At 42.7% G+C, this 14,561-nt stretch overlaps 1 long non-coding RNA gene across 1 annotated transcript; it reads right to left on the bottom strand.

Annotated features, from left to right (window-relative positions):
- Positions 1-1,994: 1,994 nt before the first annotated feature.
- Positions 1,995-4,727, bottom strand: LOC142660352 (uncharacterized). The gene is made up of 3 exons (XR_012850467.1): positions 4,477-4,727; positions 2,697-2,799; positions 1,995-2,163 (listed from the first exon to the last, which is right to left on the bottom strand). It is a non-coding gene; the product is annotated as an uncharacterized LOC142660352 (long non-coding RNA).
- Between the last annotated feature and the right edge of the window lie 9,834 nt (positions 4,728-14,561).

Here is a 14,561-nt window from a genome sequence, read left to right as displayed (position 1 = left end):
CACTGTAAAGGTGAAGGGTAGAAGTTAAAAGGGTTTTCCAGGGGCACAACATTTTTTAACTAATATTCTATATAACTATTGAATAAAGTTCCTAATATACATTCTGTATTAAATCTGAATAAATTTCTTCCTATTCACCCTACCCTGCCGGAAGTTCTGATTTTCATCGGTGTCTTTTTTCTCTCGACACAGGCTCGTGCACGAGAGTTAGGGTATGTTCACACGACAGCGTCCGTAACGGCTGAAATTACGGGGATGTTTTCAGGAGGAAACATCCCCGTAATTTCAGCTGTACCGGCATGTGCAGGTGCTTGAACGCCGCGTCCATTACGGACGTAATTGGCGCTGCTTTTCATTTGAGTCAATGAAAAACGGCTCCAATTACGCCCCAAGAAGTGACAGGTCACTTTTTTGACGCGGGCGTCCATTTACGCGCCGTCATTTGACAGCGGCGCATAAATATACGCCTCGTGTGAACAGACAAACGTCAGCCCATTGCTTTCAATGGGCAGATGTTTGTCAACGCTATTGAGGCGTATTTTTCGGACGTAATTCGGGGCAAAAACGCCCGAATTACGTCCGTAATTAGTGTGTGTGAACATACCCTTAGAATACACATACACCTGTGTCGATACCTCACTAACCGACGTAACGACACAGGGCTGTTCTTTAGTAGTTATTGCGCCCCCTCTGTGTCTATTGGTCTTCCTGCCTAGTTCTCCCTTCCCCTTTAGTTTATCCCGCCCACCTTCTTTATCTGAGGTGCGGTCATAGAATCACGTGACGGCACCTCAGATATCTAATGTAATCCCCATTATTAACCCTAAATATATGTACCCCAACATAACTGTAGATACAATCGGGGCAGGCAGCTTGCAGGCACTGATTAACATGGTGCCGCGATTGAAGTAGAAGCAAAGAACGTCGGAGCGGACATTGAAGAGGCTGTGGATCAATAGGATGCCTCAAACCCGGGACTTCTGATGTATATCTGGCTTTGAGGCATCCTATTGGTCCGCAGTCTCCATGCCCGCCCCGTTGAATTCTTTGCTTACACCTCAAGGCCCGTCCCGTTTTCTTGTTCTTAATAAAACTCCTCTGTGCTCGTGCGCTGCCCTGCTTGAAAAAAATAGTATCCCTGGAAAACCCCTTTAAATCATATCTTCTTCTGTCTCTTCCTGCTAAACTAACCATATTGGGGCAGATTTACTAATACTGTTAAAAATTTAGATCGTGTGAAAATGCTCCAGATTTATCACAGTAGTGCATGCTGTATGATAAACTTGGCACTTCTAGCTAGACACTTTTCTCTTCCTCATACCACTTCTTGGTTGGCTTAGTTTACTCCAGTTTTTTTAACGGCAAAATTTTGGCGCATGTTAAGTCACGCCCACTTTCTGCTAGGTCACACACCATTTCTGCTAGACCACACCCCTTGTCAAGCATGACAAAAAGTGTCTAAAACAGTCAATAAATGTGGCGCACAGCATGTGCGCCAGAATTCTGGCTCAATTTGAATAGTAAATCTGCTCTATTGTTGTAAAACTGAATTCTGGGGGTCATATCGAACTATCATGGTAGCCAGAGTCATGCAGGAGGCAGAACGCTGGGTAACGGTATCATAGGTAGACATAGGTACTGCAGTATCTTAGAGGAAACCAGAGTGGTTTATTTTACAGGTTAGTACGTAAAGAGAAAATGTGTGTTCTGTCAGACAAATTAATACATTTCATGTAGTTACCAAAAAACAGGAGCTCAACCTAGATGTAATTTTAGGATAGTGCAATTGATAGAATTTTTTGTTGTCAGGACAGCGCCAATACATCTTGAAGTCATTTCAAACAGATTGGTTGCTAGGGTTACAATCCCTAACAACCATCGTCTTTTATAAGAGGTTGTCAGGTAGCTCGTCCCTAACAACCAGTCTGTCTCAGGTGAATGTCTTTAGATCAAACCAATCTGCCCAATGTAGTCAAGCTGATACTTGCCTTTTTTTCTTGCCTCCCGAATCACATAGATTGGTTTGGCGGTTATGTGGTATGTCCTCGTCTCCAGCAGGGGTTCTGTTGGTTGTTTGGAGAGCAATTGCAGAGGACAGTAAGAACCACATGACAATGAGTGGTTAGAATTCAGGCACAACTTTACCTCACAGCTTAGAAATACCTAATTAAAAGAAGAAATGCAGAACATGTAAAATTCTCAGTTTTAGGCCTAATTCACATGAGCGTGTTTGGTCCGTGATATACGGTCCGCATGTCGCAAACTGCAGGGAGCCGGGCTCCTAGGGTCATAGTTATCTGTGATGCTAGGTGTCTCTGCCTCGCTGCGGGAAAACTGTCCCGTACTGTAATCAGGTTTTCAGTACGGGACAGTAGTTCCCCGGAGAGTCAGGGACACCTAGCGTCGTACATAACTATGATGCTAGGTGCCCGGCTCCCTGCACAGTGTTCGGTCCGGGAAATGCGTCCGACATGCGGACCGTATATCACGGACCAAACACACTCATGTGAATTAGCCCTAAGGCTGGAGGCAGAAAAAGATAGCTAAAACATTTTGTCACAACATACAAATTCCCTCCACCACAGAATAGTAGTACTATGCCACAAGATAGTCAGGGGCAGATATTTCTACTGGGATGCAGGAGCTTCTCTCCATAGTACAACCCGCAAATTCCAAAAGAAAGTAGTCACACCTACCAGGACGGAGCCAGAAATCTGGGCTACTCCTGAGAGACGCAATGTGAAGACCATCTTGTTGTCTTCCCTTGAGACCTCCTCTATTATTCTTTTATCTAAACACCTGAAATTAGAATTAAAGGCTTTAGTTTTGGTTTAATAAAGGAATTCATTAATAAAATAGTTTTATTTATAGAGGATCTGTCAGCTCTCCTGGCAATTCTGTTAGGAGTTGTTAATAGGGGTAAGAGACACACAGGAACCGATCTCAAGCGAGCCGTCAGTTCAGCTGGACTGACGGAATCGGCTGAGAGTGAACAATAGAGCTTATGTATGCAAAGTAAAAAAAAAAAAAAAAAAAAAGAAAATTCTATTTGAAAGTTGCATTAAAACACAACACATTAATTATTATTTTTTTTTTTTACAGATGTGTGCATCATCTTTAAGTTCTTTCTACTTATGGAGGAATACAGCTTTAAGAAAATCACTTATTCATATGCAATGGTTTAACAAATGTTTGAATTCCAGGAGATAGCATCACTAATTCCACCACGTCACATACAAATCCCATCATACGTTACTGAGACAAGACCTTGGTATCTCTCCAGAACATTACCTTGCTCTATGCTGACATGGTTGAGGAGAGGATAGCAGTGTAGGGCAGGCCAATGCTTCGATGAAAGGGCAGATTAGTATCTACCAGAAAGTTTATACCTGGATACTTATTGCTATGTGGATTCATTCTAATATATGTGTTTATATTTTTCTGAATTAAACTGGTAAAGCATAATACATCCACGGACAGAAATAGAAACGTAGGTTCAGACGAAGTGCCACAGCAATACAGAGGCAGCCAAAAAACGACATGTGACCCGTCCTTATGTAAGACGAGAGAGCTTCAAGTATAGTTCGAAACCTTCCTACCAATGCGTTAGTACCTATTTAGTTAAAGGAGTTTTCCCATTAGAGACATTTATGACCTATCCAAATGATAAGTCATAAATGTCAGATAGATGCGGGTCCCACCTCAGTTGTCATGGAAAACCCCTTTAATGACAGGAAGTCCAGAAAAAAAGCCTGCTCTCATATACTAGTCCATCTCAATGAAATAGAATATCATCAAAAAGTTAATTTATTTCAGTAATTCAATTCAAAATGTGAAACTCCTATATTATATAGATTTGGCCTTCAGCTCGTCTGCATTGTTGGGTCTGGTGTCTCATCTTCCTCTTGACAATACCCTATAGATTCTCTATGGGGTTTAGGTCAGGCGAGTTTGCTGGGAATCAAGCGCAGTGATACTGTGGTTATTACACCAGGTATTGGTAGTTTTGGCAGTGTGGGCAGGTGCCAAGTCCTGCTGGAAAATGAAATCCGCATCTCCATAAAGCTTGTCAGCAGAGGAAAGCATGAAGTGCTCGAAAATTCCCTGCTAGACGACTGCGCTGACTGAACTTGATATAACACATATTCACTCTGTGTGTAATGAATATATATAATATATGCGTTTCACTTTTTTAATTGAGTTACTGAAATAAATTAACTTTTTGATGATATTCTAATTCATTGAGATGGACTAGTATATCCAGTTTTGCGAGCCTTCACAAACATTTATATACATGTGTACAAATCAACCGTATTATGGCTATGTTATATGGAGCTGTAATACGGCACCCATAGAACTCTATAGGCCCATACTGTATCTCTGTATGCATATGATTTCGTGCATGTTGACTAAGTGTTTCTGGAATTCTGTAGATTCCCAATCTTGGATTTATAATGAGGAAACTCTGTTTCTTACCCATCCTGGATGAAGTAGGACTTTGTTTTGTTCTTTTTGCTCACAAGCTTGCATGATGTGACGGCCAGCATGACATCACTCCTGTTGGTCTCTGCGATCACAGTAACAAACAGCTTCTCAGTACCCCTGATATGCAGGAGCGATGATGTAGACTCATTCTTACTTGAGCTTGGGCTTGGGCCTAGTCCAATACCAAAACGGAATTGACCAAACTGTCTGTCAGTCATGAAATCTGTCCATGCAAGGTTGGTTTCCTGGAAATTTTGAAAAAGAGGTAGAATAATTAATGCAGCGGTGTAATTATTGACATTTTTTACTGTGGTGCTCAAGGTAAGTTCCAGACTATGCTCCTTCAAAAAATAAAGTACTCATGTCACGATATCACCATACACTTCACAGCCAAACATTAGCAGGAGATATAGAATATACATGAAGAGAGGGTACAGTACATTACAAAAATTAGAGTGCAACAACAAAAACAAAAATTTTTTAGTTTTCCCCCATTCTTTTCACTACCTCTACTTTCACTCTGCGTCTAACTTATAACAAATCTCCTATTTCTTTAAAGTTGCTGAGCGATTTAGGTTTCTATTTTTATATGTAAAATGTAATAATCACACAGGCAATGGTTATTTTCGGGCAGTGTATTTTTTACCTCTGTATAGTATATGCATGTTAACACATTGTGCATTGTACAATTAAGTTAAAAAAATATGTTAATATTTCTTATTATAAATATTCACTTCCATATCACCCCTTTTATATGTTCTGTTTACTTTGCCATCCATATTATTTGCCCTCATGTTGGTTTATTTCGAGACCTTGTGGACTAAACTGATTTATGGTATAATATGTACAGGGTAATTTAAAAGTTAAGAATACAAGCATATGTAAGACACTTGATCTCAGTGTTACCAAAGCCTGGGATTACCCTAACCAGACACCATCTTCAAAGCCACCAGATATTTGGGGGATTCTTGCACATTTTTCTTGAATAGGTAGTAAACTTTGGCACTTGTTAAGATTCAGTGTTCACCCTTTTAATGGTTTCTGAGAAGTTAACAACTAGCCCTGTTTTCCATTTACTAGTCATACATTGACATGCTACAATAAATATCTGGCCGTCAGGGGGGGGGGGGGCCCTGGCCAGGTACAGATCCCTAGCTCCGTGTGGCGACCCCCGACATGTAAGGGTGCACTTGTACTTACCTCTCCCCGGGGGACCAACGCAGGGACACGGGCTTGTCGGGCGGCTCGGGAGTTCGGCTCCGGAGCAGAGGAGCGTCTTGGGCGTCATGGTGACGGCCGCGCTGCCGACAGCCATGACGCATGCGCCCAGTGGTGAAGCAGGGCGAAGCCTCGCGATGCCGGGACTTGAGCGGGAGGAGGAGAGTGCAGGAAGGAGGAGAGGGAGCGAGAGAGAGAACGCTAAAGGGGGGGGGGGGAATAAAGCCAGGTGACCGACCCCAGACGAACGGCCAGGGAGGAACCCCCAGCGTGGCTACAGGAGGCTGGAGCACAGAGGGCTGCCGGATCAGTGACGCAAGGAGGAGGAATCAGTGTGGCAGCAGAGGACCGACAGGAGGAACGTGTCTCCCTGCAGTAGAGAGAGAGAGAAGCAGGGGGTGCGCCTAAACAAAGGACTGACTGAAGCAGGAGCGGATTGGAGCATCAGCATCCGCTACAGGTACCGGCCACACCCCGTAGCCCCTCACTAAGACCCTCAGATCTTCCCAGAGACAGTACCAGTACCCGCATTACAGACTGACCCTCCAAGAGAAGTACGGCCGTTTATCCTGGTCACAAAGTACATGAAAGACTATCCTTACAATCCTCAGATGATTTAGCCTGAATTAGGCCTAGTACAGGCTCGCTACCTCATTAACCGCGCCAGTGTCCCTGCGTGTCCTCCAGAGTGTAAACAACTGTAATATTTGCATGGAACTGTTGTTGATGAATCACCGCCTGTAACATTTGCATGGAACTGTTGTTGATGAATCTTGTTGGATCAGGAGCAGACAGAAGGAACGGTCGGGTTGACGGGACTTTATTGGACTATTAGCTGGACTTTGTGTAAACCTTAGCGTCAACCCGCCGGTTCAGTTGCGTCCTAGGGGGTCCACCGTTTGGACCGCCGACTGAGGAGAGGGTTTGTCGCGAAAGGTAGATAGCTCCGCAAGGACCCGTGACGGTGCCAGTAGGTACGGGTAGTTTGCTTATTCCCATGACGCGATCCATGGGCCGGGAGTGTGAGTCTTACCCTAGGGTAGGCTGTCAGTAGTGGGTAGCTCCCACCGTGACTGACGGCGGCGTGACCGTAGCCAGGCCTGGCAACGTGGGGTCAGGCACAACCTCTCTCCGGGGGACTTCCAGCGGCATCGAAGTCCTCAACCTCAGGATTCCTGTCAGCTCCATAGAAGAGAATTTCCTGTTACCTGTTCATTTCAGTAAAGAAGCTGAACAAAAGAAGTGGTGTCTCTTGCATTGCGTACCGACAGTGGTAGTCCCTCCTACAGACATTCATCCTGTGGTGGAATTATGGATGCCAAAATTCCCTATAATCTCAGAAAAAACGGTAGAAGACCCACGAGGAGCAATATTGGACCTCCCAAGACGTCAGCTGCGGCCGAGAAAATTAAAGAGTTCGCCACGAGCTCCGGACAAGATGGCGCCCGAGGTGAGTCTGGATCGTCTGCACTTGCACAGCCTGTGACGCCTGCTGTACTTACCTCTGAGGAAGGTCCAGCCTCGCCTGAACTGACCTTGAAGCAGGTCTCGGAGACGCTTCTGACGGTGATCCTGGAGACTCGGACGGCGATCCTGGAGACTCGGACGTCAGTCACAACCAAAATTGAGGAGGTGAAGGTGGATGTCGGTCTCTTGCGCCAGGATTTACATAACCTGAGAGACCGGGTTACTCAGGCTGAGACTAGAATCTCTACCATGGAAGACCATACTGAAGCCATTCTTCGCACGCTAAGTGATCTTACCGGTAAGGTGGAGCTGTGGCGCCAAAAGGCTGAAGATCTGGAGAAGAGTTTGAGGAGGAATAAGCTGCGGATTGTAGGCCTCTCTGAAGGGGCAGAGGGCCTAAGACCAGATGAGTACATTGAGAAATGGCTGAAAGATTTGTTTGGGGTAGCGCATTCCAGAGGACTGGTGCAGCACGAGAAAAATCTTGGAGACGGGAGTGGGAGATTCGGATTATGGAGGATTTTAATCTAAGGTCGTTGGCAGAACGTAGAGCGTGAGTAGGGTGGTGGACAGAGATGAGGGAGGAGATGTAAGGAGGTGCAGCACTGTGGAGAGCTTTGTGGGTGAGAGTAATAAGTTTGAATTTTATTCTGAAGGGGATGGGCAACCAGTGCAGTGACTGGCACAGAGTAGAGGCGTTGGTATAGCGGTTGGTCATAAATATGAGCCTGGCTGCTGCATTGAGGATAGATTGGAGAGGGGAGAGTTGTGAGGGGAAGACCGACTAGTAATGAGTTACAGTAGTCAAGACGAGAGTGAATCAGAGCAACAATGAAAGTTTTGGCGGTTTCCTCCGTAAGAAAAGAGCGGATTCTGGAGATATTTTTGAGGTGAAAATGACAGGAGCGTGAAAGTGATTGAATGTGAGGAGTAAAGGAAAGATCTGAGTCAAAAATAACCCCGAGACAGCGGGCGTGCTGCTTAGGAGTGATGGTAGTGCCACACACAGAGATGGAGACATCAGGTTTAGGGAGGTTAGTAGATGGTGGGAACACAAGGAGCTCAGTTTTAGAAAGATTCAGTTTCAGATAGATAGAGGACATAATGTTAGAGACAGCGGACAGACAATCACTGGTGTTTTGTATTAGAGCAGGGGTGATGTCATGGGAAGAGGCATATAATTGGGTGTCATCAGCGTAGAGATGGTACTGGAAGTGAAATCTGCGGATGGTTTGTCCAATAGGAGCTGTGTAGAGAGAAAAGAGGAGCGGACCTAGGACTGATCCCTGAGGAACCCCGATATCAAGGGGAAGAGGAGAAGAAGTGGAACCAGCAAATGACACACTAGAGCTAGGCTGTGATCCGGCCGATTAACTCCTTAGATGCAGCGATCAAAGCGATCGCTGCATCTAAGTGTCTTCTAGCCTGTCGGCAATCTTGATTGTTGGCACGGGCGCGGGTGTAAGCTGTTTGTCACAGCTGACATCGTGCTCTAACGGCCAGGACTGGAGCTAGGCTGCGATCCGGCCGATTAAGCCCTTAGATCGCACCCTATGGTTGCTAATGGCAACCATCGGCACCCACGGGGGTTCCGATGGTTGCTATGGCAACCGTAGACTAACAATCGCTTCCTAGTACGGAAGCCTATTAGGCGAAACCTAATAGGCTTGCTGTCAGTGAATAGCTATGTAGGTAGTGCAGTGTATTAGAATAGCGATCAGTGCTTCATGCCTTCAAGTCCCCCAGTGGGACAAATTTTTTTTTAAAACAAGTTAATAAACATTTTGTAAAAAAGTAAAAAAAAAATAAGTTTCATGTTAAAAAACACTAAGGCTTTTTTTCCCATAATAAGTTATTTATTATAGGAAAAAACAGAAAACATAAAAAAAAAGTACACATGTGGTATCCCCGCGTCCGTAACGACCCGAACTATAAAAATATCACGCTATTTTACCCGCACCGTGAACACCGTAAAAAAATAAAATAAAAATCTATTCCAGAATCGCTGTTTGTTAGTCACTACCCCTCGCAAAACAGAATAAAAAAAGGGATCTAAAAGTTGCATGTACCCCAAAATTATACCATTAAAAACTGCAGCCCGTCCCGCAAAAAACAATCCCTCTCACAGCTTTTTGGACGGAAAAACAAAAAAGTTATGGCTCTCAGAATATGGTGACACAAAAAATAAATCATTTGAAACAAAAGTAGTTTTATTGTGCAGACGCTGCAAAACATAAGAAAAACTATATACATCTGGTATCGCCGTATTCGTACCGACCAGCAGAATAAAGTAAAATTGTCATTCATAGCGCATGGCGAACGCCGTAAAAAAAAAAAAGAATAAAAAACATCAGAATTGCTGGTTTTTGGTCACCTTGCTTGCCAAAAAATGAAATAGAAAAGTGATCAAAAAATTGCATGTACCCCAAAATGGTACCAATGAAATCTACAGATTGTCCCGCAACAATTAAGCCCTCACACAGCTCCGGTGGAGAAAAAAATAAGAGTGTCCAAAAGTGGATAACATCTGGCACCATTTGTCAGTGTGACACCGGCCACATATCTATGAATTATTATTTATTTACCCCATTATTATACCCTCTTATTATGCCCTGATGTACCTCTCACAGTTTACATATGCCTCCACATCATAAACTGAAATACCAGCAAAACCTCAAACAAAACTACCAAGCAAAATCTGCGCTCCAAAAGCCAAATTCTGAACCCTGCAGCGTGCCCAAACAGCAGTTTACGTTCACATATATGGCATCGCCATACCCGGGAACCCGCTTAATAATTTGAGGTATTTGTCTTCAGTGGCACGAAGTGGGCACAACATATTGTGCACTAAAATGGCATATACCTGTGGAAATTTGCAATTTTCACTTTGCACCATCCACTGAACATTCATTTCTAATAAAATATCTGTGTGGTCAAAATGCTCACTACACCCCTTAAAAAATGCCTTCAGGGGTGCAGTTTCCAAAATGGGCGTCACTACTTGGGGGTTTGTTTTACTATTTGACCTCAGAGCCCTGCCATTGTGGGCTAATGCTGCGAAAATCACCAAAATAGGCCTTTCACTCCTAAGCCCTGTCATATGTCCAGGCAAATGATAAATGCCTTGCGGGGTGTAGTTTACAAAATGGGGTAATTTCTCAGGGTTTTACACTCTACTCCTAAGGGAGCTCTGCAAATGCGACATGGCGTTCGTACACCAGTCCAGCAAAATCTGCGCTCTAAAAGCCAAATGGCGCTCCTTCCATGTGCGCAAACAGCAGTTTAGGGCCACACATGGAGTATTGCGTAACAAATTGTGTGTTGTCTTTTCTCCTATTAGCCCTTGTGGAAAAAAAATTGGGTGCAAAACTACATATTTTTGGGAAAAAATGTTTTTTTTCATTTTCACTGCCTCATTCTAATACAATCTATTAAACACCTGAGGGATCAAAATGCTCACTACACCCCTAGATGATTACCCTGAGGGGTATAGTTTCCAAAATGGAGTCACTTCTCAGGGGTTTCTACTATGCTGGTACCTCAGGGGCTCTGCAAATGCGACATTGCGCCCAAAAAACAACCAACCAATATCTACATGCCAAGTAGCACTCCTGCCATTCTGAGCGCTGCCGTATGTCCAAACAGCAGTTTATTACCACATATGGGGTATTGCCGTACTCGGGAGAAATTGCTTTACAATTGTTGGGGTGCTTTTTCTCCTTTATTCTTTGTGAAAATAAAAAAATGTCAACATTTTAGTGGAAAGAATGTAGATTTTAATTTTCACTGCCTAATTCCAATAAATTCAGCAAAAAACAGTGGGGTCAAAATGCTCATTATACCGCTAGATTAATTCCACGAGGGGTGTAGTTTCCCAAATGGGGTCACTTTTGCGGGGTTTGCACTACTTTGGCACCTCAGTGGGTTTGCAAATGTGACATGGCGCTGCAAAACATTCCAGCAAAATTTGAGGTCCAAAAGTCAAATGGCGCTCCGTCCTTTCTAAGCCCCGCCGTGTGTCCAAACAGCAGTTTATTACCACATATGGGGTATTGCTGTGCTCAGAAGAGTTTGCTTTACAAATGTTGGGGTGCTTTTTTTTCCTTTATCTATTGTAAAAATGAAAAAATCTGAGCTAAAACGACATTTTATTAGAAAAAAATTTAGATTTTCAATTTCACTGCATAATTCCCATAAATTCTGCAAAAAACATGTTGGGTCAAAATGCTAACTATACCCCTAGAAATATTCCTTGAGTGGTGTAGTTTCAAAAATGGGTCACTTTTGGGGGGTTTCCTCTTTTTTGGTCCCTTTGAGGCGTTTCAAACACAACATGGCACTGAAAACTATTCCAGCAAAATCTGCTCTCCAAAATCGAAATGAAGCTCCTTCTCTTGTGAGCCCTGCCGTGGGTCCAAACAACAGTTTATTACCACATATGGGGCATTGCTGTAATCAGGAGAAGATGGTTTACAAATGTTGGGTTGCTTTTTCTCATTTATTCCTTGTAAAAATTACCTTTATTACTGTCACACAGTTTTATAAACTGAAATATGGCTCAGATTTCAGTATTGCTGCAATTCTTGCACTTAGTAGAGTAGTACGGACAATGTATAGTGCTGTACATAGTTGTGTAACTATATACAGAGCCTCACTCAACAAAACAAATGGTCATAAAGTATATTTCATCACAAGGAGAGAAAATAGTCCTAGGCATGAGTGAACTATAGACATTGCATACCTTCCCATAATAGATTTCAAATGTACACATGTGTCATTGTATAATGGGACAGATACTACTGGTGTAGCTACTCTTGTCAGACTGACAGCTTCACCCACTCTAGGGGAATGCTCATCGCAGCAATGTTATATGTGTGGGAGTGGTGTGGTGCAAACTCACCAGCTTGTAATTCAACACTTTTTGGGTAAGTGTAGCACTATAAGACTTTGCAGGTTAATAAGGGAACCTTTAAGGTCTTATTAACACGAACGTTGAATACGTCCGTGTGACGGCCGTTGAAACAACAGATGTCACATGGACCTATTTAATTCAAAGGGGCCGTTCACACGGACCGTGTGAAGGGTCTGTTAAAAAATAGGACATGTCCTATTTTCTTGCGCTTCACGCATCCCTCCATAGACTCTAGTCTATGGGGGATGCGTGATATCGTGTCCTGCAGGGTTGCAGCACGGATGCACCTCAGACGGAAAAAACTGCAGTTTTTCATGTCTGAGGTTTCATATTGTGAAGGATGGTTTATTTGCTTATATTCTCTGTATTAAATTACATTATGAATTATCAAGCAGGATGCCGAATTACTAAGATATGTATTCTCCATTATTTTAATGACCTTTCCTCTACATAGTTCTGCTCGAGTCTCAAAGAAATGTGTTATCTTTATGTGTTCAACGTGTGGCCTTTATAGATGCTAGCGGGTTGGCTGAATGCCCAGACATAAAATGCAACTGTTTCTCGTTATCGCAACAAACTCCCTCATGGGAAAGAACAGTTAACAACACCCCATTGTAAGTTTGTCTCCAGGTGTTACCTGTTGTCAGCATTTTTTTGAAGAATTATAGTTATGTATTTTAAATATTCTTATGGTCTGCTATTGGCTGAATAAGAAATATTGTCACATTGATTGGTTAACCTCAAGCCTACACCCCTTTTGAATGATATTATTGTAATTGAGTTTGGCAATAAACCCCCAGAGGAGTATTTTGAGCATGCCAGCAGCATCTGTGTGTTATTTCTCCTCTTTCGATATATATCGGTATGAAATCTCCTTAGGATGCTGGATAAAGTTCCTGACGTGAGTGTCTGTCGTCTAAATTTCAGTCTAATATATTTTGAGCCATTGACTTCCATGACAATACGCTCGTGTGAATCTAGCCAAAATGTATGAACATGGAGATTTTTTGTACAACAACTGTTGAGGGTCAATGCATGGACATCCTAAATCGTGTGTGAAATGCTCTAATATAATCTATTAAACAGGGAGCCAAACCCACGTGGGTGGGCTATATTTTGAAAGTCATCATGGTTGGTGTGATCCAATATTCTTTCCATCAACACAGGATTACTAGTATATACAACCAGTTCCAATTGGGCACATACGGCTCATTCACAACTCATATTGCTAAATACATGTACATATATGATTAATGACCTGTCAACATTTTTAGTCTCATCAGATATTTTCCTAATAATTCAGCCAGTTTCTATTGATCTTTTTAATACCATAGGTATACATAGCCATTGTTATAAGGGTTTATTCCTGGAAGCTGGACTGTATCTGTAGGCTATAAGGGTATTAAATAATATGCCTCTTACCTGCATATGATTTTGGTTCTCTGAAAGCTTCATATCTTCAGCCCCGATCAATTCACATGGTAATGTTAGGTATAAAATCCATGGTACAATAAAGTTACGTAGCCCCATTGTAAAGCCAGAGGTCCATAGACGCCTGGTAAAAGGGTTCCCTGTGCAGTAGTGCAGAAGCTTTTAATGCTTTTCCAAGCTCTTTATGAAGGTTATGGCTATACCTTTAGTGCTGCTTAGGATGAAATGTGTCTAGTAATGGACTGTCTGCGGAACAGAGGGTGGAGACTCTTAACCTTTTAGCTGCCAAGTTAGAAATCTGATGTTTACTCATTAAAGTACAGATACAGCTATTAAGCACATCTCCTCCAGGTAAGGTCAGGACATACACACATGGTGGATAATGCTTCATAACCACAAACAAGTATTTTTTCATGTTGTATTGTTTTTTTTCTGTTTTTTTTTTGTTCAGAATGGAGTTAGTGGTTTGGAAGGACTAAGAACAGGACAAAGTGTAAGCAAATGTCAGATCATTATAACAGAAGATATCTTCCAGGCTTCCGCTTATCCTGTGTAGCCAGGGGATTTTTTTTCCTTTTGTGTGTTGTGGGATATGCAGGACCAGAGAACAGCATGTTCTAAGTGCAATAGTGAAAATTACTAAAGAGTTGTGTAAATTTGAATTTTCTATTTTTTTTTAAATCAAAAATTGGTTGCAATTTTACTGTGTCAAATGTATGTCAGTCTGGGGAAGCCACCATCTTCCAGCTTAGTGTTTTTTTTTTTTACTACAAGCCGGTCAAACATGTTGGCCATAGAGCACAGAATTGGCAGATGACTAGGGCTTTTCTTCATTTCGAAACAACGTACACCATGGCGGAACCCTGACGTAAGGTAAGTCAATGGGCTCCGTTGGGGTCATAGGACATATCCAGCAGAGCATTGTGACTCAATGCAAATGTGAACAGAGACTTATTTTGGTCTTGTATACTCGGTGAAAGTATTATATACCAATTATATGGTTATATATGTCAGTTAGATAGATGTAAAGCAGGCCTATCAGATAACT

The sequence above is a fragment of the Rhinoderma darwinii genome, chromosome 9, assembly GCF_050947455.1.
Source record: "Rhinoderma darwinii isolate aRhiDar2 chromosome 9, aRhiDar2.hap1, whole genome shotgun sequence".
In the NCBI taxonomy this organism is placed as follows: domain Eukaryota; kingdom Metazoa; phylum Chordata; class Amphibia; order Anura; family Rhinodermatidae; genus Rhinoderma; species Rhinoderma darwinii.
This window is presented reverse-complemented; position numbering and strand designations above follow the sequence as displayed.